Consider the following 26,700-nt stretch of genomic DNA (forward strand, 5'->3'; position numbering starts at 1 on the left):
CAACTGGATATCCACATACAAAAGGATAAATTTGGACCTCTACCTCATACCATATACAAAATTAACTGTAAATGGATTGAAAACCTAAATCTAATTACTGGAAGTATAAAACTCTTAGAAGAAAACATAGGTATAAATCTTCATGACCTTGGACTAGGCAACAGTTTCTCAGCTATAACACCAAAAGCATACAAACCCAAGAAAAAATAAATTGGACTTGATTAATGTGTACAAGTTTTGGACTTCAAAGGACACTATCAAAAAAGTGAAAAGACAACCCAGATAATGGAAGAAAATATTTTCACTTCATATATTTGATAAGGACCTAGTATCTAGAATATATAAAAACTCTTACAACTCAGCAATCAACAGACAACTTGATTTTTTAAATGGACAAAGAATTTTAATAGACATTTTTCAAAAGACGACATATACATTGTCAATGGGCACATGAAAACATGCTTAACATCATCAACCATTAAGGAAATTCAAACCAAAACCAAATTGGTACCCACTCACACTCATTATAGGATGGCTATAATTTTAAAAATCAAACATTAACAAGTGTTGGCAAGGAGGTGGAGAAATTGGAACACTCATGCATTGCTGGTCAGAATGTAAAATGGCACAGCCGTTCTGGAAAAGAGTTTGGCAGTTCTTCAAAGGTTAAACACAGAGTTACAATATGACCCAGCTAGGAAAGAATTTTTCTCAAAGCATTCTTAGTAATAGCTATAAAGTAGGAACAACTCAAACACCCATCAACTGATGCATAGATAAGTAAAGTGTGGTATAGAGCTGCACAATGGAATATTATTCAGCCATGAAAAATAAATGGTGGTACCAATACTTGCTACCACATGGTTGACCCTTGAAAATGTTATGCTAAGTGAAATAAGCCAGTCACAAAAGGCCACACATTATATGATTTCATTTATATGAAATGTGCAGAGTAGGCAAATCTATAGAGACAGAAAGTAGATAAGTAGTTGCCAGAGTATGAGGGAGAGAGGTGAATATGCAATGGCTACTAATGGATTTAGGGTTTCTCTTAGGAGTGATTAAAATATTCTGGAAAAGAGAGTGGTGATAGTTGAACACATCTTATGAATATATTAAAACTACTGGATTATATAAAGATGATGGTGTTGGAAGAGGTGAAATTACCGGACTTGGGATATATTTTGATGTTAGAGGCAGCAGAACTTGCAGATAGATTGGATGGAGGGTGTGGGAGAAAGAAAAGAATCAAAAATGACTCCTGGTTGGGGTCTAAACAACTGAGGGAATGATCGTGACGTTAACTAAGAGAAGGAAGACTGGAGGAACTGATTTAGGGGATGAAGGAAATCAAGAGTTCTGTTCTGGATATACTACATTTAAGGTCACCTGATACACATCCAAGTAGAGAAATTGAGAAATCAGATATATGAATATAAGCCTGAAGCTCAGGAGAGCTGCCAGTCACTGAACTTATGGGGCATTCAGAAGAGAGAGGAAGAGCCAAGTCCTGAGTAAAAAGGAGAAGATCAATAAACAAGTGAAGGTTTGTCCTTGGTTAAGAGCATGCCAATTCCACCCATTATAATCTGAAGGTCAACAGAATAAACAGGTACAGATGCTGGAGGGCTGGTAGATTAGTGGTGGGCACATACCTGATTTCCTTTAAAAGAAATAAGATTATTGGTTGAGGGCAAGAAAAGGGAAAAGAATGATGGAAATGTGAAGAGAAAAGAGAATGAAACAATGATTTCTGAAGAGTGTAGGATGACGTAGCATAAATTTACAGGATAAAACTGAATGCTGGCAAGTCTTTGTATAATATATACAATGCTTGAGGCTATGTAAGTTAGTGAAAGCAATCTGGAGTTTGAAAGAACAACGTGTTGGGTTTTTTTTTAATGTTTTTATTTGTTTTTTGAAAGAGAGAGAGAGCAAGGATGAGTAGGGGAGGGGCAGAGAGAAGGGGACAGAGGATCCAAAGCAGGCTTTGTGCTGACAGGGTAACAGCAGTAAACTCCATGTGGAGCTTGAACTCACAAACCACGAGATAATGACCTGAGCCAAAGTTGGATGCTCAACCAGCTGAGCCACCCAGGTGTCCCAACAACGGTATTTTTTTGACTCAATTTTATTTCGGGGAATTGGCCCAACACAGTAATTGAAAAGAAAGTCAAATGTTCATGTTAGGTTTTAATAGTGCCATTAATAGAAGCTTTACTCTATATTTCACATAACCTAAGAGACCATTTATGTAGTAGCCTCTGGAGGATCTGTCAGAGGGTCCCATTTCTCAAGCATGAGGGAAGGAGAAATATTGGCTTCCCATCACCTACCTGCATTTTTGTAAATCATGTGAGACATTCCAGGCCTGCTTCCTGTGGATCTCTCTAGTCTCATCTACTGGTGCCATTTTGTACTTTATGCCCTGAAAACACTGGAAGACTTGTAGTTTGCTGCACATAAACATTTGGTTCATTGCTAGAATTGCTGAAGGGACTGTGTTGTATTCTTACCACAAAAAAATAGATCCAAGAGACAAAGAGCACGGATTGTCATTCTTGTAGCATCTGAGTTTTACACAACTTTAACTAGTTGTTTTTTTCTCTATTCACCCCAAGCCAATCACCTCGGATCAGAACAGTGATGCTTTTCAGGCCCCAGATGTGTCTGCTCCTCATTCTGATAACTAATTCAAGGCAAGTTGTCAAACAAAGAGGGCAGGCCTTGTAGGAGGTCTATGCTGGTGAGGAGAAAGCAGAGATTTGTGTCTTGAGTACGTGGAACACCTGGACTTCCACGATATAGTGCTGACACCAAGCTGCCTGGGTTGGTGTCTCAGCTCTGTCACTCACTCATAGAATTGTAAACAAGTTACTTACCCTCATGCTCTCCTTGTTAGAATGGGGATAATAGTGGTATATACCTTATAGAATTTTTGTGAAGACTAAGTGAGTTTACTTATGCAAAATACTTAGAATGGCTCCGATTTCTGTTATACTCATGGGATTTTAATTTATGGAGATGACTAAGTAAAAACACGGGAAGACTAGTGCCACTGAAGGGCTTTTATTACTTATGTTTTCCCAGAGGAGAAGGCACAACATACCATGCAGGGCCACCTGGGGAAGCATCAGTGTTGATTAGGAGGCAGAAAGTAGTGAAGGGGAAGCCTGGCCCAGAGCCTTTATGGTTTTCCATAGGAAAGGCAAGGCAGGGCAAGGGAAACTGCTTAGGGTTGGCTAGTCTGAATAATTTTGATGAGCTGTCTCAGTTGTCTGGTACTTAGTCCTGGATGATTTAGGGCAGGGGGTATATTGGTTTGGAGTTGGGGGGGGGCGTTAAATAAAGGAGGTGACTGGGGGTATGGACTTGGGATTAGTTGGTTTATATATGCAAAACATGCTTTCAGATTTGTTGCTCATTTTTTAATTTAAATTTTTACTGAAGAATCATTGACATACAATATTGTTTTAGTTTCAGGTGTACAACATAGTTGATATTTACATACATTATGAAATATATACACAGATTTGATATTTGTATACATTACAAAATGGTCACCACAATAAGTAGTCATCATCTGTCACCATACAAGATTACTACAGTATTATTGCCTATATTCCCTATGTTGTACATTGCATCCTGTGTCTTAATTTTATAAATGGAAGACTGTACTTCTTAACCTCCTAACTTATTTTGACCATCCCTCTATGTAGCAACCATCAGTTTATTTTCTATATGAGTCTGTTTCTGACTTTTTTTTGTTGTTGTTCATTTGTTTTGTTTTTGGATTGTACCTGTTAGTGAAGTCATACAGTATTTGTCTTTCTCTGTCTTATTTATTTCACTCAGCATAATACCCTCTAAGTTCATACATGTTGTCACAAATGGCAAGATTTTTATTTTTATGGCTGAGTAATATTTCAGGCAAATTGTTTATTATCTCTGGGAATTAGCTAACCCTGGGAGGGGCAGTCTCTCCTCAGCGAGTCAATCCCCACAACTTGTCAAACACCATAAAATATTGAAAATATGGTTAATACACTAGCCCATGGAAAGTATTATATAGGGGCACTTGGGTGGCTCAGTTGGTTAAACATCTGACTTCAGCTCAGGTCATTCATGATCTCACAGTTCATGGGTCTGAGCCCCACATCAGGCTCTGTGCTAACAACTCAGAGCCTGGCACCTGCTTTGGATTCTGTGTCTCCCTCTCTCTGCCCCTCCCCTGCTCTCTCTCTCTCTCTCTCTCTCTCTCTCAAAAATAAATAAAAATTAAAAATATAAATATATGTATATATACATATGTGTATACACACACACACACACACACACATATATATATATATATAAGAAAGTATTGTATAAGTGTTAGCTACTCTTCTGAAAGAGACACTCAGCCTTGTTGGCAGTCAAAGACTAGAGTTCAGATAAGGCTCATTGTGAAGGTTTAAATTATTTTTGTTCTCCAGGTAGCAGAGAAGCTCAGGAAGCTTAGAAAAACTTTTGCCCATAATTTTTTTGGTTTGTGTCTCCCCTGGTTCTGGAAAGCTCTACTTCAATTCCAGTTCCTGACACTATTCTATTGACCTAGTGAACAATATCTTAAGTTAAGGATTATACCTCTTTGCTCATCTTTTGGTTTTCATGGAAACCAACTTAGGTATGTACTTGACCATTCTTTTTTTTTTTTTTTGAGCTTTTATATTTTTTATTCTTCATTTAACTTTTAAAACACTACTATAGTTGAATATTAAAACAAAAACAATAACAGCAAGTAGTGAGCTATGATTATAGTCCTTCATTCGTTCACTACTGCATATAAAATGCCATCAGTGTTCTTCACTGACCCCATTAAGAGGTCTGACACTGAACACCTCCCCTAGGGTGATGTTCATCATCCTCATACGCTTCTCCATTGTAATGGCTCCTTCTTTCCTGATTTGGATCAAAGTCCACCAGTTCTACCTGGTCCATTTCATCAGTCTCTTCTACTTCCTTCCTCTCAGGTAGGAGTTTTTCCAGCAAAGACAGTTTATCAGGAGAGAGAAAGCCATTCTCAGGGAAGTTTACCTTAAATTCAATGATTAGGCGACCCTTTTCGTATGGTCTACGATAAATTGGCATGCCTTCATTCAGCACACACTTGATATCTGCATGCTTGACAATCTGACCTGGACGAGAGGTAAAGACAATGGTTCTATTGTCTAGAGTAGATATTGGCTTTTGAAAGCCGCACAGTGCTTCAACCAGCTGTATGTCCATACACATGAAAAGATCCCCTCCTCGCCTAGTAAAAACAGCATGGTCCTTCTGATCTACAACAATGATAATATCTCCTGGTTCCAGTCCAGGTTCTAGGTCTCCTTCACCATGGAATGTTATCTTCTGGCCATCTTTCATCTTTGTCAATATGAACTTCTAGAATCTTCTTTTCTCGAACTATCTTCCTTCCATTGCAGCTTGTACATCTATCTTTAGGACTGATCCGTTCCCCATGGCCCTGGCACTCCATGCACACAGACTGAATTTGTTGAACCACTCCAGGTCCTATCTGATGAATTCTTATTTGCATTCCAGTACCTCGGCAATTGGGACAACATTCTACCGCTCCTTTCTTACCACCTCGGCCTTCACATTTGTCACAAATCACATTCTTTTGCAGAGCTAGTTTTCTTGTTGCACCATTATATAAATCTTCTAAGGTTACAGAGAGCTGATGCACATTTTTACCTCTCCTCTCTCTCTGCATCCTTCCTCCTCCTCCAAAAAACATATCAAAGATGTCCATGGGGGAGCCAAAACCACCACCTGCTCCACCTTCTTTAATTGCCTGTTCTCCTCCTTTGTCATATAATTCCCTTTTCTTCGCATCAGAGAGCACTTCATAAGCTTGAGAAATCTGTTTAAACTTCTCTCCCTCATTTGGATTCTTGGCAGGTGGTACTTCAAAGCCAATTTCCTGTAAGCCTTTTTCAATTCTTCCTGGGTGGCATTGGGTTTGACCCCCAAAACATCATAGTAACTAGTTTCTTTCACCATTTTCTACAGCCGGCGAGGGGGCCAAGGCCGGTGTGGGGGGAGCGGGAAGGAGCGCATTTCTGGGCACAGCTCGGGCAGCCGCCGCTCCTCCGCTTTTCAGCAAGTGTTCTGGAAAGTTCCCTGTACTTGACCATTCTTGGTTTAACCATGGTACTGAAGCCTTTCTGACAAAAATCAGTAATTTTAAGTGAGATAATACTAAGCTATTACCACCAACCCGGACTAACCAAATAAATAAAAGTATAGAAGTGCCTAAGAGCAAAATACATTAGTCGCATACAGTATCCAGGAGACATGTTAGGGAGTTATGGCAATACAATATTGAGGTAATGGCTATATCAGTCCTTCCTGATACCATCTGAAAATAGCCCTCAATCTTGATCAATGGCTTATTTTTATCTGGCCCAGGCTTTAGGGCCTAACTTGCTCTCCAGGTGTGTACTTGCCTTGCAGATTAAAGCTCTTACCAGATTTCTCTTGACTTCATGAAGATGTTACAAAAGTAATTGAACAAGTTGTAGAAAGAAGAGAAATGGAGATGAATCAATTGGTTTGAGAATTCTTCCAGAAAATACCTACAGAACTTCACGGCAACTGATTAGATATAAGGAATGAAAGGGCAGGGAACTGACCTTGGGAAATGGTTGTTACCACTAAGAAATGAAGTTGAAAGGAAGTTGACTTGGAGAATAAAGTAAGTCCGTATCCAGATATACTTTATTTGAAATGATATGATATCCAACTAGATAGGCCCAGTAGGCAAGAGGGGGAACAAGACTAGATGAGAAGAAGATATCAGGATAGGAATGATTATGAAAGCCATGAGCAAGACAAGGGTGGCTGAGACATATCTTTTGGGTGCGGTGGGAAGACAGGAGAGAATTCTGGAGAAAAGAGAGACCATATGTTTAGAAGTGGGAGATCCAGGGTGGTATAATATCTGGAAAGAATTCACAGAACAAAGTTCATAAGGCAGAGAGCAGGCAACAGTGTCTAAAGGTTACGTGAGAGGAAAGTGAATCATTGGATGTGGCAACACAGGAGTCTTGGGCAATAACAGGGTGAGTAGTGAGGGAAGAATGCCATGGGTCAACGATTAAGCACTTTATCTGGGTCAGATCAAAGTGATTAGTATAAATCACTGAAGAAGTTTCACAAGGAAGAGATGGGCTGAACCCACAGAAGTTACTCAGTAGTGCCATTCTCCATCAGAAGTTGGCCACGGCAACTTTTTACTCAACACATCTCCAGAGGCAAGGAAAACAAAAGCAAAAGTGAACTATTGGGACCTCATCAAAATAAAAAGCTTTTGCACAGCAAAGGAAACAATCAGCAAAACTAAAAGGCAACCAATAGATGGGAGAAGATATTTGCAAACGACATATCAGATAAAGGGTGAGTGTCCAAAATCTATAAAGAACTTATCAAACTCAACACCCAAAAAACAAATAATCCAGTGAAGAAATGGGCAAAAGACATGAATAGACACTTCTCCAAAGAAGACATCCAGATGGCCAACCGACACATGAAAAAATGCTCAACATCCCTCATCCTCAGGGAAATACAAATCAAAACCACCATGAGATACCACCTTACACCTGTCAGAATGGCTAATGTTAACAACTCAGGCAACGACAGATGTTGGCGAGGATACGGAGAAAGAGGATCTCTTTCATTGCTGGTGGGAATGCAAGCTGGTACAGCCACTCTGGAGAACAGTATGGAGGTTCCTCAAAAAATTAAAAATAGAACTACTCTATGAGCCAGCAATTGCACTACTAGGTATTTACCCAAGGGATACAGGTATGCTGTTTTGAAGGGGCATATGCACCCCAATGTTTATAGCAGCACTATCAACAATAGCCAAAGTATGGAAAGAGCCCAAATGTCCATCGACAGACAAATGGATAACGAAGATGTGGTGTATATATACAATGGAGTATTACTTAGCAATCAAAAAGAATGAAATCTTGCCATTTGCAACTACATGGATGGAACTAGAGGGTATTATGCTAAGCAAAATTAGAGAAAAACAAATATCATATGACTTCACTCATATGAGGACTTTAAGACACAGAACAGATGAACACAAGGGAAGGGAAGCAAAAATAATATAAAAACAGGGAGGGGGACAAAACAGAAGAGACTCTTAAATATGGAGAACAGAAGGTTACTGGAGGGTTTATGGGATGGGGGATGGGCTAAATGGGTAAGGAGCATTAAGGAATCTACCCCTGAAATCATTGTTGCACTAATGCTAACTAACTTGGATGTAAATTAAAAAATAAAATAAAATAAAATAATAATAATAAATTTAAAAGTGTTACATTTGATTTGATGTGATTCACAGATATTCTCTTTTGGGAAAGAGAAAGTCTGTACTAATGTGAGAGTTCTTGAATTGAATTTTAAGGTTCATGTCAAAGTAGTTGAGAAATACAGTGACTTTAGAGAATATTTTTATTGAACAGTCTTATTTGGAACTCTGTGTTTAAGCAAAAAAAGAGGAATCTGTCTGCTATCTTGTGAACATTTATCCTCTGCAACAAAAATATCACATAGGAAAGATAAAAAGAATCCTATGTTGTGTTAGTCTGGTGTGTATATTATTATGCTTCACGGGGATAACATAAAAATATATAGACTTTCACAAAGTTAGAAAGTTCTACTATGATTTTCTTTCTTTTTTTTTTATTTTAGAGAGAGAGCACAAGTAGGGGAGAAGGGCAGAGGGAGAGAGAGAGTCTCAGGCAGGCTGCATGCTTGATGGAGCATCAGTGCAGAGCCTGATGCAGGGTTCCATCCCATGACTTTGGGATCATGACCTGAGCCAAAATCAAGAGTCAGATGCTCAACCAACTGAACCACCCAGGCTCCCCTCTGCTATGATTTTCAACTGCCACCCTCTGAACAGAAGCTTCAAGGAATTTTATTGAGCAAATAAACATAAATAATAAATATGTGTATAATTCTCAATATTCATGTTGAGATGTTGTTTATGAACATTGCTGAGGTATATTACAAGTACTTTGATATTAAGAAAAGTTAAAGTGCCAATTTTTAATCATAGCTGACTTCTTCACAGACATTGACAAGCTGACCCTAAAATTAATAGAGAAATTCAAAGATCTCAGAATAGCCAAACAATTCAAAACAATCTTGAAAAAGAAGAATAAATTTGGAGCACTCAAGCTTCTGACTTTCAAAACTTACTACAAAGTTACACTAATCAAGACAGTGTGGTAGTGGGGTAAGGAGAGACACAATGGAATAGAATTGAATACACATCAATGGAATAGAATTGAGATCTAGAAATAAACTCTCTCACTTTATGGTCAGTTGATTTTCAACAAAGATGCCAAGACCATTCAATTGGAAATAATAGTTTTTCAACAAATAGTTCTGGGACAACTGGATATCCATATGCAAAAGAGTGATTTTGCACCCTTTCTCACATCATATACAAAAATTAACTAAAAACTAGTCAAAGGCCTAAATCTAAGCACTAAAACTATAAAAGTCTTTGAAGAAAGCATAGGTGTAAATCATAACCTTGGATTGGGCAATTGTTTCTGAAATATGAAACCAAAAGCAGAAGCAGACAAAGAAAAAGTAAGATTTTACCAAAATTAAAAAATGTGCTTCAAAGGACACCACTAAGAAAGTGAAAAGACAATTCACCTAATAGGAGACAATATTTGTAAATCATATGTTGGATAAGAGACTAGAATCCAGAATATATAAAGAACATTTTCAACCCAAACATAAAGAGACAAATAACCCAACTAAAATATGGGCAAAGAATCTGAATAGACATTTCTCCATTGGGAGATTTCAGCAAAATTCTAGAAGATGGAAAGTGAACAAGAAAGTGTTACTAGGTGACACAACAAAGGAATCCACAGCCCAGAATAAGTTCCAAGGGGGCTGCTATATAGCACAGAGGCAGATCTGCCCGGCAACCCCAGAAAGGCTTTAGAGCCTGAGTCCTATGACTGAGGGCAGGAATGAGAATTCTGCTAAGGACAGGAAATTCATTTGAGGCTTAAACACATGTGCAAAGGCAACTGGTCACCTAATAACCACTTTCCTCCCCAACAACGTGGGATGGGGAGGGGCTTGGGGGAAAGGTTCTTCTCTAAAAGATTAAACATCTTCCATTCACTTTCCTGGTATGGGTTTATGTAGTGTTTTTTGTGCCCTAAGCCACATCCCCTCGGTTCAGCTTGCATTTCTGGAGCAGCTCTGGTGCGCAATTCCCCTACACAAGTTTTCTCAGCCTAATGCTTTCCCTGAAGCCAAGGGAGGGCTACCATCCCTTCACACCGGTGGTCTGGAAACATTTCTGGGAGCAAGCATCAGTGGAGGATGGGAATCAGTGAGAAAATGCTCTATCCACTCAGCAGGGACAGCAAAAGGAAACAACTTGTGTCCCTCTGTAGGTACTGATCTGGGAAGATGTACAAGATCTATTGTTAAGTGAAAAAAATCAAAGCTAGTATGCTGTCTTTGTGTAAGAAAGAGGGGAGGAACATTAATTTACATTAGTATTTGCTCTTATCTGCCTACCCCAAACCTTAAGATATCTAGAAATAAGGGGCACCTGAGTGGCTCAGTGGATTGAGCGTCCGACTTCAGCTCAGGTCATGATCTTACCGTTTGTGGGTTTGAGCCCCGTGTTGGGCTCTGTGCTGACAGCTCAGAGCCCGGAACCTGCTTCAGATTCTGTGTCTCCTTCTCTCTCTGCCCCTCCCCCACTTGTATTCTGTCTTTCTCTGTCTTTCAAAAATAAATAAATGTAAAAAAAATTTTTTTAAGATATTTAGGAATAAACCTAACCAAAGAGGTGAAAAACCCGTACTCTGAAAACTATAAAACACTAATGAAAGAAACTGAAGAGAACACAAAGAAATGGAAAGACCTTCCATGCTCATGGATTGGAAGAACAAATATTGTTAAAATGTCTATAATATCCAAAAATATCTATACATTTAATGCAATCCCTGCCAAAATACCAATAGCATTTTTCACAGAGCTAGGAGAAACAATGCTAAAATTTGTATGGAACACAAAATAGCCAAATAGCCAAAGCAATCTTGAAAAACAAAAGCAAAGCTGGAAGCATCACAATCCCAGACTTCAAGCTATAGTACAAAGTTGTAGTCATCAATACAGAATGGTACTGGGGCGCCTGGGTGGCTCAGTTGGTTAAATGTCCGACTCTTGATACTGGTTCAGGTCCTGATCTTGTGGTCATGAGATCAAACCCTGCTGCGGGCCCCACCCTGAGTGTGGAGCCTGCTGGGGATTCTCTCTCTCCCTCTCTCTCTGCCCCTCCCCTTCTCTCTCTTTCTCTCTCAAAATAAATAAATAAACTTAAAAAAAAAACAGTATGGTACTGTCACAAAACAAAGACATAGAAATCAACACAACAGAATATAAAAAAAAAGAAGCCACAACTGTATGGTCAACTAATCTTCAACAAAGTAGGAAAGAATATCTAATGGGAAAAAGGCAGTCTCTTCAACAAATGGTATTGGAAAAGTGGACAGCAGCAGGCAAAAGAATGAAACTGGACCACTTTCTTACACCATACACAAAAATAAATTCAAAATTGATGAAAGACCTAAATGTGGGACAGGAAACCATTAAAGACCTAGAGGGGAGCACAGGCAGTAATTTGCCTGACATCAGCCATAACAACATTTTTCTAGATATGTCTCCTGAGGCAAGGGAAACAAAACCAAGAAGAAACTATGGGGACTTCATCAAAATAAAAAGCTTCTGCACAGTGAAGGAAACAATCGACAAAACTGAAAGGCAACCTACAGAATGGGAGAAGATATTTGCAAATGACATATCTGATAAATGGTTAGTATCCAAAACATACAAAGAATGTATGCAACTCAACACCCAAAAAACAAATAACCCAATTTAAAAATGGGCAGAGGATATCAAGAGACATTTCTCCAAAGAAGACCTACAGATAGCCAACAGACACATGAAAAAATGCTCAACATCACTCATCATCAGGGAAATACAAATCAAAACTACAATAAGATATCACCTCACACCTGTAGAATGGCTAAAATCAACAACACAGAAACAGGCGTTGGCAAGGATGTGGGGAAAGGGGAAACCTCCTACACTTTTTGGGAATGAAAACTGGTGTAGCCACTCTGAAAAACAGTATGAAGTTTCCTCAAAAAGTTAAAAATAGGACTACCCTATGATTCAGCAATTGCACTCCTAGGTATTTACCCAAAGAATACAAAAATACTAATTCAGAGGGATACGTGCACCTACAATGTTTATAGCAGCATGATCTAAGGTAGCCAAACTATGGAAAGAGCCCAAGTTTCCATCTACTGGTGAATGGGTAAAGATTACACACACACACACACACACACACACACACACACACACACATACACAACACACACAGTGGAATATTACTCAGCCATAAAAAGGAATGAAGTCTTGCCATTTGCAACAATGTGGATAGAACTAGAGACTATAATGCTAAGCAAAATAAACCAATCAAAAAAGATAAATACCATATGATTTCACTCACATGTGGAATTTAAGAAACAAAACAAATAAACGTGGGAGAAAAAAAGAGAGGCAAACCAAGAAAGAGTCCTAACGATAGAGAACAAACTGATGGTTACTAGAAGGGAGGTGGGTTAGGGGTGGACTAAATAGGTGATGGGGATTAAGTAGTGCACCTGTTGTGATGTATGGAAGTGTTGAATCACTAAATTCTACACTTGAAACTAATATTACACTGTATGTTGATGAGCTGGAATTTAAAAAGTTGAAAAAAAAATTTTTTTCACTAGTTTTCCTAAAACTAATGGCCAGTGGTTACATGTAGAGGATGAGGTAGGGGGTGTGGATTATAAAGAATATGAAAGTAAAACTTCTCAATGTATAATTAAAAAAATTTTTTTTAATGTTTATTTTTGAGAGAGAGAGAGAGAGAATGTGAGCAAGGAAGGGGCAGAGAGAGAGGGAGACACAGAATCTAACGCAGGCTCCAGGCTCTGAGCTGTCAGCACAGAGCCTGATGTGGGGCTTGAACTCACAAACCATGAGATCATGACCTGAGCCGAAGCTGGACGCTTAACCAACTGAGTCACCCAGGCCCCCCTCAATGTATAATTTTTAAAAACCTCTGAACCAAGTGAATGTAGCACTTACTTAAAAATAATTAAATTGAGTTTTTAAACATTTTGCCATCTGATTCAGGTAGTTGCTCCCAATGCTAACCTAGTTCTCTCTTTTCTTCTCATTCAAAAATATTTCAGAGTTGTTTCATTGCTGTGTTTATTTCCTTACCTCTCACTCATCAATCTGGTTTCTGCCCCATTATGCAAATAAATTGCTCTGACCTCTTGTCTCCAGTGACCTCCATATTGCTAAATCTCATAAACATTGTTTAGTCTTTCTCTCACATAATCTTCTGGCAGCATTTGATAAACTACCTCCCTTCAGACACATCCTCTTCTCTTGACTTTAACGTCTCCACGCAATTCTAGTTTTCCTCCCATCTCTCTGGATACCCTTACCTCTCTTCTCCCTTTCTCCCTCACCTTCTTCTTTTTTTCCCTTCTCTTCTCCCTCCTTTACCCAAACATTAAACATTGTATTTCTTCAAAACTCTGTTGTAAATATCTTCTCTATTACTAAGGGATTTCACTCAGAACTATAAATTGAGTTGATAACAGTGACCTCCACATTCATATCTCCAAACTCTTTCAGGACTGAGACATTCTGTTATTGGCAGCTCACTCTGGCCAATGGAAATGTCTAGAGGCAGAATTACCTGTTGCTCTAGCTGCTAAAACTTCCAGCAGTTGTGGAAGGGAAATTTGGAGGGAGCACCATAGCATTTAATGCAGATAGATGTACTATGAATATTTTCTACCAGTATGTGATTTGCCTTTTCATTTTCTTTTCATTGTCTTAAGGAATGGCTAGTTTAAATTTTTACGAAGTATTGGGGTTTCTGGGTGGCTCAGTCAGTTAAGTGTCCAGCTTCAGCTCATGTCTTGATCTCACTCACGGCTTGAGAATTCAAGCCCTGAGACAGGCTCTGTGCTGACAGCTCAGAACCTGGACCCTGCTTCTGATTCTGTGTCTCCCTCTCTCTCTGCCCCTCCCCTGCTCACACTCTGTCTGTCTCTCTCTCTCAAAAATAAAGATTAATTTTTTTTTTAATTTTATGAAGCATAATTAATTTTTTTTCTTTTATGTTAAATTCTTTTTTTCCATAGAGACTTTAAGTTTTTTACTGTGGTAAAAAGCATATGATATAGGGGCACTCGGGTGGCTCAGTCGCTTAAGTGACTGACTTTGGCTCAGATCATGATTTCACGGTTTGTGAGTTCGAGCCCCACGTCAGCTCAGAGCCTGTAGCCTGCTTCAGGTTCTGTGTCTCCCTCTCTCTCTCTGCCCCTCACTCATGCTCACTCTCTCTCTCTCTCTCAAAAATAAACAAAACATTAAAAAAAATTTTTTTAAGCATATGATATAAAATTTACCATCTTGGGTGCCTGGATGGCTCAGTCGGTTAAGCATCCGACTTCAGCTCAAGTCATGATCTTACCGTTCGTGAGTTCAAGCCTCACATCCGGCTTTGTGCTGACAGCTCAGAGCCTGGAGCCCACTTCGGATTCTGTATCTCCCCCTCTCTCTGTTCCTCCCCCATCCGCACTGTCTCTCCCTCAAAAATAAAGATTACCAAAATTTTTTTTTAATTTACCATCTTAACCACTTTAAAGTGTACATTTCAATAGTGCTAATTAATTCACACTGTTATGAAACAGATCTCCAGAACTTTTTCATCTTGTACATCTAAAGCCCTCTACCCAAACAATATCTCCCTATTCCTCCTCCCCAGTCCCTGGCAACCTCAATTTTACTTTCTGTCTCTGTGATATTGACTACTTTATATAGCGTGTATAAATGGCATCATACAACATTTGTCTTTTGATGACTTGGTTATCACAGTATAATGCCCTCAAGTCCATCCATGTTTTAGCCTGTGATAAGATTTCCTTCCTGTTTAAGGCTGAGTAATATTCCATTGTGTGTATATACCACACTTTATCCATTCATCTGTCAGTGGAAATTTAGATTGTTTCACTTCTTGTCTATTGTGACTAGTGCTGCTATGAACATGAGTGGGTAATATTTCTTCGAGACTCTGCTTTCCATTTTTATGGATATATATAACCAGAAGTGGGAGTGCTGGATCATATGGTAGTTCTGTTTTAAATTTCTTGAGGAAACTCCATATTGTTTTCCACAGTGGTTGAACTATTTTACAGTCCCACCAATGGTGTGTAAAGGTTCCAGTTTTTCCATATCCTCTCCCTCTCATGTTATTTTCTGTTATTTTTTTATAGCAACCACCCTAATGGGTATGAGATTATTTAGTGCTTTTAATGTATTCTTTAAGAAATATTTACCTATCCCAAGGTTGCATATATATTCTTCCATGTTTAAAATTTTGACTTTTAGGGGCACCTGGGTGGCTCAGTCAGTTAAGCGTCTGACTTCGGCTCAGGTCGTGATCTCACAGTCCGTGGGTTTAAACCCCTCTTTGGGCTCTGTGTTGACAGCTCAGAGCCTGGAACCTGCTTTGGATTCTGTGTTTCCCTCTTTGTCTGCCCTTCTCTCTCTCACACTCTGTCACAAATAAATAAACATTAAAAATTTTTTTGGCTTAAAACCTCTTTGATCTTGGCTGCAGCAACTTCTTACTCAACACGTCTCCAGAGGCAAGGGAAACAAAAGCAAAAGTGAACTATTGGGACCTCATCAAAATAAAAAGCTTTTGCACAGCAAAGGAAACAATCAGCAAAACTATAAGGCAACCGACAGAATGGGAGAAGATATTTGCAAACAACATATCAGATAAAGGGTTAGTATCCAAAATCTATAAAGAACTTACAAACTCAACACCCAGAAAACAAATAATCCAGTGAAGAAATGGGCAAAAGACATGAATAGACACTTCTCCAAAGACATCCAGATGGCCAACCGACACATGAAAAAATGCTCAACATAACTTTTCATTAGGGAACTACAAATCAAAACCACAATGAGATACCACCTCACACCTGTCAGAATGGCTAACATTAACAACTCAGGCAACAACAGATGTTGATGAGGATGCAGAGAAAGAGGATCTCTTCTGCAATGCTGGTGGGAATGCAAGCTAGTGCAGCCACTCTGGAAAAAAGCATGGAGGTTTCTCCAAAAATAAAAAATAGAACTACCCTACGACCCAGGGATTGCACTACAAGGTATTTATCCAAGGGATACAGCTATGCTGTTTCGAAGGGACACATGCACCCCAATTTTTATAGCAAGCAACACTATCAACAATAGCCAAAGTATGGAAAGCCCAAATGTCCATCGATGGGTGAATAGATAAAGAAGATGTGGTATATATATACAATGGAGTATTACTTGGCAATGAAAAAGAATGAAATCTTGCCATTTGCACTATGTGGATAGAACTAGAGGGTATTATGCTAAATGAAATTACTCGGTCAAAGAAAGACAAATATCATATGACTTCACTCATATGAGGACTTTAAGACACAGAACAGATGAACATAAGGGAAGGGAAGCAAAAATAATATAAAAACAGGGAGGAGGACAAAACATAAGAGACTCTTAGATATGGAGAACAAACAGAGGGTTACTGGAGGGGTTGGGGATGGGGATGGACTAAACGGGTAAGAAGCATTAAGGAATCTACTCCTGAAATCATTCTTGCACTATCTGCTAACTAATTTGGATGTAAATTTAAAAATAAAATTAAATGGGGCGCCTGGGTGGCTCAGTCTGTTAAGTGTCTGACTTCGGCTCAAGTCATGATCTCGCGGTCCATGAGTTCGAGCTCCGTGTCAGGCTCTGTGCTGACAGCTCGGAGCCTAGAGCCTGTTTCAGATTCTGTGTCTCCCTCTGACCTCTCTCTCTGACCCTCCCTGTTCATGCTCTGTCTCTCTGTGTCTCAAAAATAAAAATAAAAACGTTAAAAAAAAAGCCAATAAAGAACTTTAAAAAAAATAAAATTAATAAAATTAAAAAATTAAAAATAAATTAAAAAACTTTTTTTTGGCTTCTACATTTAAGTCTATGATACACCTCAAACTAGTTTTAATGTGTGGTATGAGGTACAGGTCAAGGTTCATATTTTTCAGTTGGATATCCAGTTATTCTGACATTATTTGTTGAAAACAAAAACAACAACCTTCCCGTTCTACACTGGATTTTCTTGGCACCTTGGCAAGTAACTTTTGACACTGGTTTTAAGAAGATTCCCAAACTTCAGACCTGTCAAGCTGTGGGGAAAGAAGTACATCTTAGAATTGAGAAAATAGAAACTTCTTTTGGATTCCTACAGCACCTAGTACAGTATGTGTGGGTCACACAGAGTGAGTAGCATCGGAGCTTTGGAATCAGGCAAATCTGGATTCAAACCCAAGTTTGCATGGCCTTGGACAATTTACCTAACATCTTCTTTGCCTTGGTTTCCTTATATACATAGTGAGCATCCAATGTTGTGATGAGAAATTAAACGATGCAAAATGCCTGGTGTAGCTATTTGCTGAGTATTCTTTTCCCCTCATATTTTCATTTTTTCAGTAAATATTTGTTATCTTCATTGGACTCAGTGGTTTGGGGCATGATAGAAATTTCTGTCTAAATTCCTTGTGTACTTTTTCAAAAAGACTTACAAATTGATTTCAAGTCTCCTTGCCTTTAGCAAGGTATGCCATCTAATATTAATCCTTTTTTTTATCTGATTCTCCTTTTGCAAATTCTTGAGAGAGCGGTTTGGACATAATTATTTGGAAACTTCATCCTGTTAAGGAGAAATTTAGTAACAATATTATGTGATCATCAGAAATCAGGAATCCTTCAGCTTCATCTAGACTAAGAGAGCTTTCAACTTTAAGCGGCACACCGCTCACTTGAGGATCTTATTACACTCCAGACTCTGATTCAAGAAGTCTGGAGTTGAGTCTGATATTCTGCATTTCTAGCAGGCTCCAAGGAAATGCCAAAGCTTTTGGTGTAAGGACCACACACTTTCCGTAGGTAGGGGCTAGAGGCTTCAGTTCGTTAGGGGAAAAAATTTTAAACCCTGAAGTTCATGAATAAATAATGTTTCCCTTGGCTGAGGGTACTATGGTTGCAGGGAGAGAGGAAACTGTTCATTTAGTTTTTACCATGCACCTGCAAGCATATGTATGAGGTAAAGTATAGGTAGAATGAGCACAAATATTTTCTCTTTTAGGAGTTCTGGATTTAGAATCAGATGATATAGTTTCATATCCCAGCTTCCCCACTTAAAATCCATCGTGACATTTGGCAAGTTGTTAAATCTCTCCAGTAGCCTCTCACAGGATACCTGTGAAGATAAAATGAAATTATGTAAATAACTTTGGCCCAGCATCTGACTTGTAAATAGCATTTAGTAAGTATTGCGTAAATGTGAATTTCTTTAGCAACTCTTGCCAGATTAAGGCATTAAGTAAAACTAGAGTGATGGCTAGATCCAGACTCAGGTTCAAGTCCTTACTATGCCCCCTAAGTAGCTGTATAGTCATTAGACACTTGAGAGCCTAATGTGTCTTAGATATCAAATAAGATTGGATTGGATATTCTTATTCTTCACAGTGCTAAGGGTCTTCATGCCCTAATGGTCCTGTGGTTCTTGAGCTCTTCTCTATAAGGCAGAGACAGGCAAACATTAAAAGAATCTGTCTCTTTAGTCAGTTAGCTGAATTGACACAGCAAACCAGGAGCCAGAGGAAGAAAGGTAAAGAGAGGAAAAAGAAGGATCCTGAAATGCTCCTGGTTCATCTTGGTTCTTTCAGCTCATGACAGCTTTTAGAAGGGAGACTTAGTTCAGGAGGAGTGGCCCAGAGACACGTCATCCATTTCAACAACATCTTCATCCCCTTAGTCACCACACACCTTTAGGCCATGGGAATAGGGGGAGTGTGTGTGTGTGTGTGTGTGTGTGTGTGTGTGTGTGTGTGTGTGTTTTAAACTGTGAACAATGTCACTGGGTTAAAATCCTAATATAGATCACCTCTTTGCAATGTAAAAACAATTTTGTGAAGTAGGTATTATTATCTATGACGCATGGATGGGGACACTGGGCCTTAGAGAAGTTAAACAATTTACACAAGCTCACAGTTAATGGGCAACTTTACTTGAACCAAGGCAGTCTAATTCCTGCTCCCTCTTTCTTAATCATTATACTACACTGCTGTACAGATCTGTGGAGCTGACTGAGATTTACTCAGTGTCGAAATCTTCAGTCCAGATTATGTGGGGTTAAATTCCTGAGAGAATATGAAATAGAGTTCAAACTACCCGAGGAGCCCACTGTGAGGTCAGGTTGTGAAAGGACAAAGAAGTATTATCTTAACTTAGTAATGATAGTGCATGACAGTGTGCTTGACAAAGCTCACTTAAACTTCAAAATACAGGCATATAGGGATTATTTTAGCTGAAGAAACTGATGCTCAAGGAAGATAAGTAATTTATCCACATGAAGGGCTCATATGGGCTGTAAGGAATAGGAAACTTCACACAAATGGTCTTTAACTATAAGGAAATCATTATCTCACTTACAAAGTCAAGAAGTAGGGCAGACTTTAGGGTCAGCATGTCTGTGTGCCAGTTCTACCTCTCCGCAATTCTCTTGGCTCTTTCCTCCACGGTGGATCGGCTTTAATCTCATAACCAGGCAGAAGTGGTTCCAAACATCCCATTTAAACATGATGATGTACAAAGGAAGAGGGATCTTCTCTCTGAGTCTATTTTAGGAATAAGGAAATCCTTTTTAGAAGCTTTCCCAGAAGACTTCCCCTCACACCTCATTGCCAGGACTGACCCACTCTTATACTGATCACGAGTAAAGGAAAGGGATTACCATTCTTGGGTTTGAGGTGGATAGAGAGTGAGTTGAGAATCACCATGACCAGCATACCATGCTGCATCTCCAGACAGTGTCAGCATTGAAGACCTGCTCTGGTCCTTGACGAGACTCTCTTTTTTAGTATTCTCTGCCAAGGACAGATTGCAGTCACAGATGGAGATATCACCCCACAAGGCATTATATCTAAAGAATGAGCTCAGCCATAATTCAAATATCAGGGCTTTAAAAGGGAGAATTTTGAGGGCTCCATCAGTCAGGCCACAGCCAGTAGGCAGGCAACGGGGACCAAATCTCTAGAAAGAGAGCACTGGCAAGAGTAAGGAAGTGTAGCAGGAGCTAACATTGAAGTACACAAAAGAGGGAATGCCATGAGTCAGGGGGTGCAGAAATTGATCACTGGGATCCTTTGCTGTCTTATGAACCCGAGAGCAACACAGGGACTCAATAATCTATACCAGAACTTCTAGACTGGGAAGATAAACATTACTAAACTGCATCAGCTATGTGGATTTCAGAATCTTTGGTTATCCTGTTATAAAGTTTGGGAACTAGAACAGGGCAGACCCTGGGTCAGACCTTCCATCAGTGGAAGAGTCTGGAGGACAATGACAGAACCAATACTAGGTTCTTCCTGGTTGGAAGTGGAAGACAAATGACCCTCCCTTTAAGCTATGTAAGGCCCTGGAATTTCCAATAGTTCAAGGAGAACAGGAAGCCGTGAGAAGAAGATATAGAATCTTCCATTGATCCTGTAAACGGGGGCACTAGTCATTTATGGAAGAAAAAGGTGGGGGCTGTGGCACAGTATTTTTCTTCTGATTTTGTGGGGTGGTAGGTATTGGTTGTAGAGATAATGGAATAGTGCATGGCTGATTAAAAAATGATACATTTATACATTTACTTCATGGAAAGATGTCCACAACATATTGTTGAGGGAAAAAAAACAAAGTATAAAACAGCATGTATACTATGATCCCATTTATGTAAAATAATTCACAAAGATAAGGAACAAGTATGCCTTCTTCATTTGCTTGGGTATAAAATAAAGTCATTATTTTTACTGTTCAAATAATAATGAAGTCAATGCTATTCTTCTAAGTCTAGCAGAAAATACAGTTTTCCTTCTTGGTCTCCTGCCCCAAGATTCCTCAATGTCAATTTTGTTGATCTTTTCACAGAACCAACTTTTGGCTTCAATGATATTTTTCATATTATTTTTCTATTCTTGATTTTATTTATCTTTGCTTTGGTCTTTATTGTTTTCTTGCTTCTAGGTTTCATCTTGCTCAAAGGTGCAAAGTTAGGCTATTCCTCAAATGGCAATACTCTTATATGGTCTTCTGAATCCGTGCCCCTTGTCATTGCTAACAGAGCTTGAGGATTCAAATGCATCACTGCTTTCCAAAGTAGGCCTTGACTTGCTGACTTAAGGCTTTCAACAAACAGGCTTTTCCATTGCTCACATGCACACCACTTAGTAGAAGTACAAGCTTCCTCATATATATTAAAAGAGGGGCTGATGTCTGCTGCCCCATAGACCCTAAATCTTCCTCATTCTAGATGCAGGACAAAAACCAATCCGCACCTTCTCTATTTTTGAGAGTCATAGGCATTTTTTGGTCTCAGAGATGCATTGCTTGCCACCCCAAGTTGTTTAATACCACTGCTTCAATAACTCAGAATATCAAAGAAAGATCTGGAATTTGTCCCTTTTGGAGGCACCAGTGCTCCTTCTGTAAATTTTCTTCCCCCTCTGCAGTAAATTTCAGATTCTGTATATCACAAATATAAACTAAAAATATGACTGGAAGGATTTTCACCAAAATACTAATGATGAGAATAAAGCCAAGAGAAATATAGTTTAAATTAAATCTCCTTTCAACCTGCAACCTACTGATAAATACCTGAGACATACAGAATATAACATTCCTCAAGGAACTCATGGCTGCCTTAATGTGGATATTTTATTAGAGACTAAAAGCAACCTTATTGTGACAATAGACCAACCCCCAAGGTCCTGTAAACCTCACTTTCAACATAGAAAAATTCCTTAGAAACCTACGTTATCTCTATCCTCTCTCCTTCCACAAATTTAAAAGTATATAATCAGTTACTCCTCACAACCCCAGTGCAGCTCCTTCTTCCCACGGGTCCTGTTCCCCTGCTATAATAAAAACACCTTCCTGCAACAAAAATATCTCATCTTTCTTAGCCATTCACTCTAGGACCCAAACTTCAAATCACATCATTTGGCACCCAATGTGGGGCTTGAATCTTCTCATCTGTACTCCGAGCCTCTGTACAAACTTGGTGAGTACTTCCTCTTCTCTCCCTTTACTTTCATTTCAGGGGCTTTTCAAGGAGTACAGTCTTATTGGAACATTTTCATGTCAATTGCTCAGGCTGCAATCCTCTGGTCCATGGCTACTCTATGTGGAGGACCAAAAGCCTGCCTTTTTACTGGAAGCTAGTGCCCTGGCTGGAATGGTAATAAGATCTAGAACTTGATGCCTCCCCTTTATTCCAATTCTTATACAAAGTTGTCTTTTGGGGCATGGGACAACCACCTAAGTCACTAGGATGGCTGCCCATCTTAAGACTTACCTGTGAGGTGAGCTTTCCTCCTCATGGGTCTAATGTGATCCCCTTCACATCTCTGGTCTAGCCACTTCTGTCCAGGAGACCTCCACCCAGAGGCAGCCAAAACCAGTACCTGATTGAATTAAAAACCCAACCAGGGACTATTTCCTAGGAAAGTTGGCTGTAAGGACTACATGTGTTGGAATGTCACTTAGATCATGGTGGTTTCTGTCTTTACTGTTTTCTGCCAATGTCCCTTATTAACTACTTAAATTACAAAATTGGGTAATTTCCCCCTTGTAAAACTTTTTCCCCCCACCATGGGTTAAAAATGGTGGGTTTTTCATGGCATGGCATAGCACTGCATTTTGGTCCATTCACCAGCATTCATTTGTAGCCTAGGATGCGATAGGGAAGCAGGGGGACACCAGGATCCCTCTTACAAGGCAAGGCAGTTTTCATAGAGACTTCTTAGAGGGACAACTTGGGTCACTTTGACACGCGGAACCTCTGATATATCCTCCCTGGGACACCACCTGGGAGGTGGAGGATTTTTTGATAATGGACTTTCTCTACTTTTCTAGCAACATGGTATCTTCTTTTTCAGTCCCCAAGGATTCTCTCTTGGGATGACTTTTATCCCCCTGGAATCAACTTGGATTGCAAGATTTAATAAAGAAAAAAACTGATCTTCTATAACATTGCATGGCCTCAGTACTCCTTAGGAGATGAGGGACAATGGCCCATCAATGGGACATTAAGCTTCAATATGATCTGTCAGTTAGATCTCTTCTGCAAAACACAGGGCATATGGACTGAGGTACCCTATGTCCAGGCCTTCATGGCCCTAAATCAGGACCCTGACCTAAGGGCTTCTTTCAGAATGTGTCTAACCACACACCAGCTTAATAAACACCCTCTGGATGTATTGGTGATGATTGTCTAAGCCAATTCCTTGTCCAACGTCGCTATTCATCAGGGAAATACAAATCAAAACCACACTCAGATATCACCTCACGCCAGTCAGAGTGGCCAAAATGAACAAAACAGGAGACTATAGATGCTGGAGAGGATGTGGAGAAACGGGAACTCTCTTGCACTGTTGGTGGGAATGCAAACTGGTGCAGCCGCTCTGGAAAACAGTGTGGAGGTTCCCAAAAAAATTAAAAATAGACCTACCCTATGACCCAGCAGTAGCACTGCTAGGAATTTACCCAAGGGATACAGGGTGCATAGGGGCACCTATGATGCATACTGATGCATAGGGGCACTTGTACCCCAATGTTTATAGCAGCACTCTCAACAGTAGCTAAATTATGGAAAGAGCCTAAATGTCCATCAACTGACAAATGGATAAAGAAATTGTGGTTTATATACACAATGGAATACTACGTGGCAATGAGAAAGAATGAAATATGGCCTTTACATGGATGGAACTGGAGAGTGTTATGCTAAGTGAAATAAGTCATACAGAGGACAGATTCCATGTGTTTTCACTCCTATGTGGATCCTGAAAAACTTAACAGAAGACCATGGGGAAGGGGAAGAAAAAAAAATGGTTAGAGAGGGAGGGAGCCAAAACATAAGAGACTCCTAAAAACTGAGAACAAACTGAGGGTTTATAGGGGGTGGGAGGGAGGGGTGGGTGGGTGATGGGCATTGAGGAGGGCACCTGTTGGGATGAGCACTGGGTGTTGTATGGAAACCAATTTGACAATAAATTTCATAATAAAAAAATTAAAAAATAAATAAAATAAAATAAAATAAAATTAAAATAAAAAAAAATAAGCCAATTCCTCTTAATAAACCTGGGCTACTGGAGGAATCACAGGCTAATCTAAACAAAGAGGACATTGGCTCTGTTACTATCCCTCCTCCTTATAAACCTTAAGACCCCTTTGTCCCAGCCCAGTTGGACATACCAGGAGTAGGACTCCCTATCTTCCACCTAAATCTGGGTTGCATCCTCTTATGGAGGTTGCTAATGGAGAAATGGGCAAAAAGTCTCTGTCCCGGGGCACCTGAGTGGCTCACTCAGTTAAGCATCTGACTCTTGATTTTGACTCAGGCCATGATCTCATGGTCTGTGGGATGGAGCTTCACATCACACTCTGCACTGGCAGCACAGCTTGGGATTCTCTCTCCCTCTTCCATTCTCTTTCTGCTCCTCCCCCACCTGCTCTCTCTGTCTCAAAATAAACATTTTTTTAAAATTAAAAAAAAAAAATAAGTCCATATCCCATTCTCCACGGCAGACCTGGCTCAGATAAAACAACAATTAAGACGATATTCTGAAAACCCTTCTCAATTTATTGAGGGTTTTCAACAATTATCTTTTATGTTTGATTTGACCCAGCAAGATATATACATCGCATTAACTCATTGTTGTACCCCTAAGGAAAAGAACTGTATCTGGGCAGAGGCTCAAGAATTTGCTGATGAGCTAGCATTCAGAGATAGAGATTATTATCCAGTAGGGGGAACTGCTATTCCCAATACTGAACCTCATTGGAATTACCAAGAAGATACACAGGGAAGGGAGAGATGAGACCATATGATCACTCGCTTAATAGAAGGGATGAATAAAAGGATTCTCTAAACCTGTAAACTTTGATAACATTCAGGAAGTTACTCAAGGAGGTAATGAGAATCCAGCTCTATCTCAGAATCATTTGATAGAAGGCATTTGTAAATAAATATGGACCAAATCTCACCTAAGGGAACAAATATACTAAACATGCACTTTATAAGTCATTTGGCACCTGACATCTGCCAAAACTGACTAAAATGGCTCTAGGTCCTCAAACCCCCACCCAGCACCTACTACAGGTAGCTACTGGAGTCTTTAATAATAGAGATGTGGTGGGGAAGGAGGGCATCTGGGTGGCTCAGTTGGTTAAACAGCCGACTCTTGGATTTTGGCTCAGGTCACGATCTCATGGTTCCTGGGTTTGAGCCCCACATTGGGCTCTGTGCTCGCAGTGCTGAACCTACTTTGGATCTTCTCTCTCTCTCTCTCTCTCTCTGCCCCCCCCCCCAACTTGGCCGTGCACTCTCTAAATAAATTAATTAATTAATATTAACAATTTTTAAAAAATAACAGAGATATGGCCTTAAGGCAGGAAAAAGATCAGCAAGCTAAATTGCAAGGTAAAATACAGGCTCAAACATTGGCTGCCACTATTACAGATTCCCTACAATGACAGACTTACCAGGGGCCCAAGAAAATGCCAGTATCAGACAAAGGACCAGATAAGACCCCATGGTACGGGTGTAGCAAATTGGACATTGGACCAAGGGATGTCCAAACAAATGTTCTCCACCAGAGCCAGGTCTTGTCTGTAAGAAGAAAGGACATTGGAAGAGAGAGTGTCCTCATCTGCAGAGGGAGAAAGACAGGAGTTAACTTCCCTGCCCTCTCGAGAGCAGAAACCAGAGGATCTGGCATGATGGGGCCCTGAGGCTGGTTCGGCTACCTTTACATCAAGATGAGTGAACCCTGGGTTACCCTGGATGTGAAAGGTTTATTAATTTTCTTATTGATACAGAAGCCACTTATCCTGTTCTTATTCTGCACTCCAGTCCTACTTGTCTTTCTAACCATAAAATTGTTGACAGAGAAGGGGAACATGTTGCCAGACTACACCTTTGATCTGTAAATATAGAAGGCAATTAATTACTCCTGTTTCTCTAGTCCTTTATCTTGTCCCATTCCGTTACTTGGACGAAACTTAATGTATCAACTAGGAAGCAGGTTTGCTCTTACTAAAGAAGAGGACAGCTTGTTCTCTTTGACATGGAGAATTAAAACCTTACACTGGAATTCCTTCTAATATTTGGAAGGAAGTAAATCCGCAGGTGTGGGATTTTGATATCCCAGAATGGGTTCTTAAAGCTCAGCCAGTTAAAGTAAACTCAAAGGACCGAACCACTATACGTCATAAGGAACAGTATCCCTTAAAACCTAAGGGGAAAGCTGGGTTATAACCACTTAGTGATAAGTTTCTCAACCATGACATTTTATTTATTTATTTATTTATTTATTTATTTATTATTTTTTAATGTTTATTTAGTGTGTGTGTGTGTGTGTGTGTGTG

The 26,700-nt window shown here is 39.6% G+C and overlaps 1 pseudogene; it reads right to left on the minus strand.

Moving 5' to 3' along the window:
• Positions 1 to 4,505: 4,505 nt before the first annotated feature.
• On the minus strand, positions 4,506 to 6,100 carry LOC125935868 (dnaJ homolog subfamily A member 1-like; annotated as a pseudogene).
• Positions 6,101 to 26,700: the final 20,600 nt, after the last annotated feature.

Source organism: Panthera uncia, chromosome D1 (assembly GCF_023721935.1).
Source record: "Panthera uncia isolate 11264 chromosome D1, Puncia_PCG_1.0, whole genome shotgun sequence".
NCBI lineage: Eukaryota > Metazoa > Chordata > Mammalia > Carnivora > Felidae > Panthera > Panthera uncia.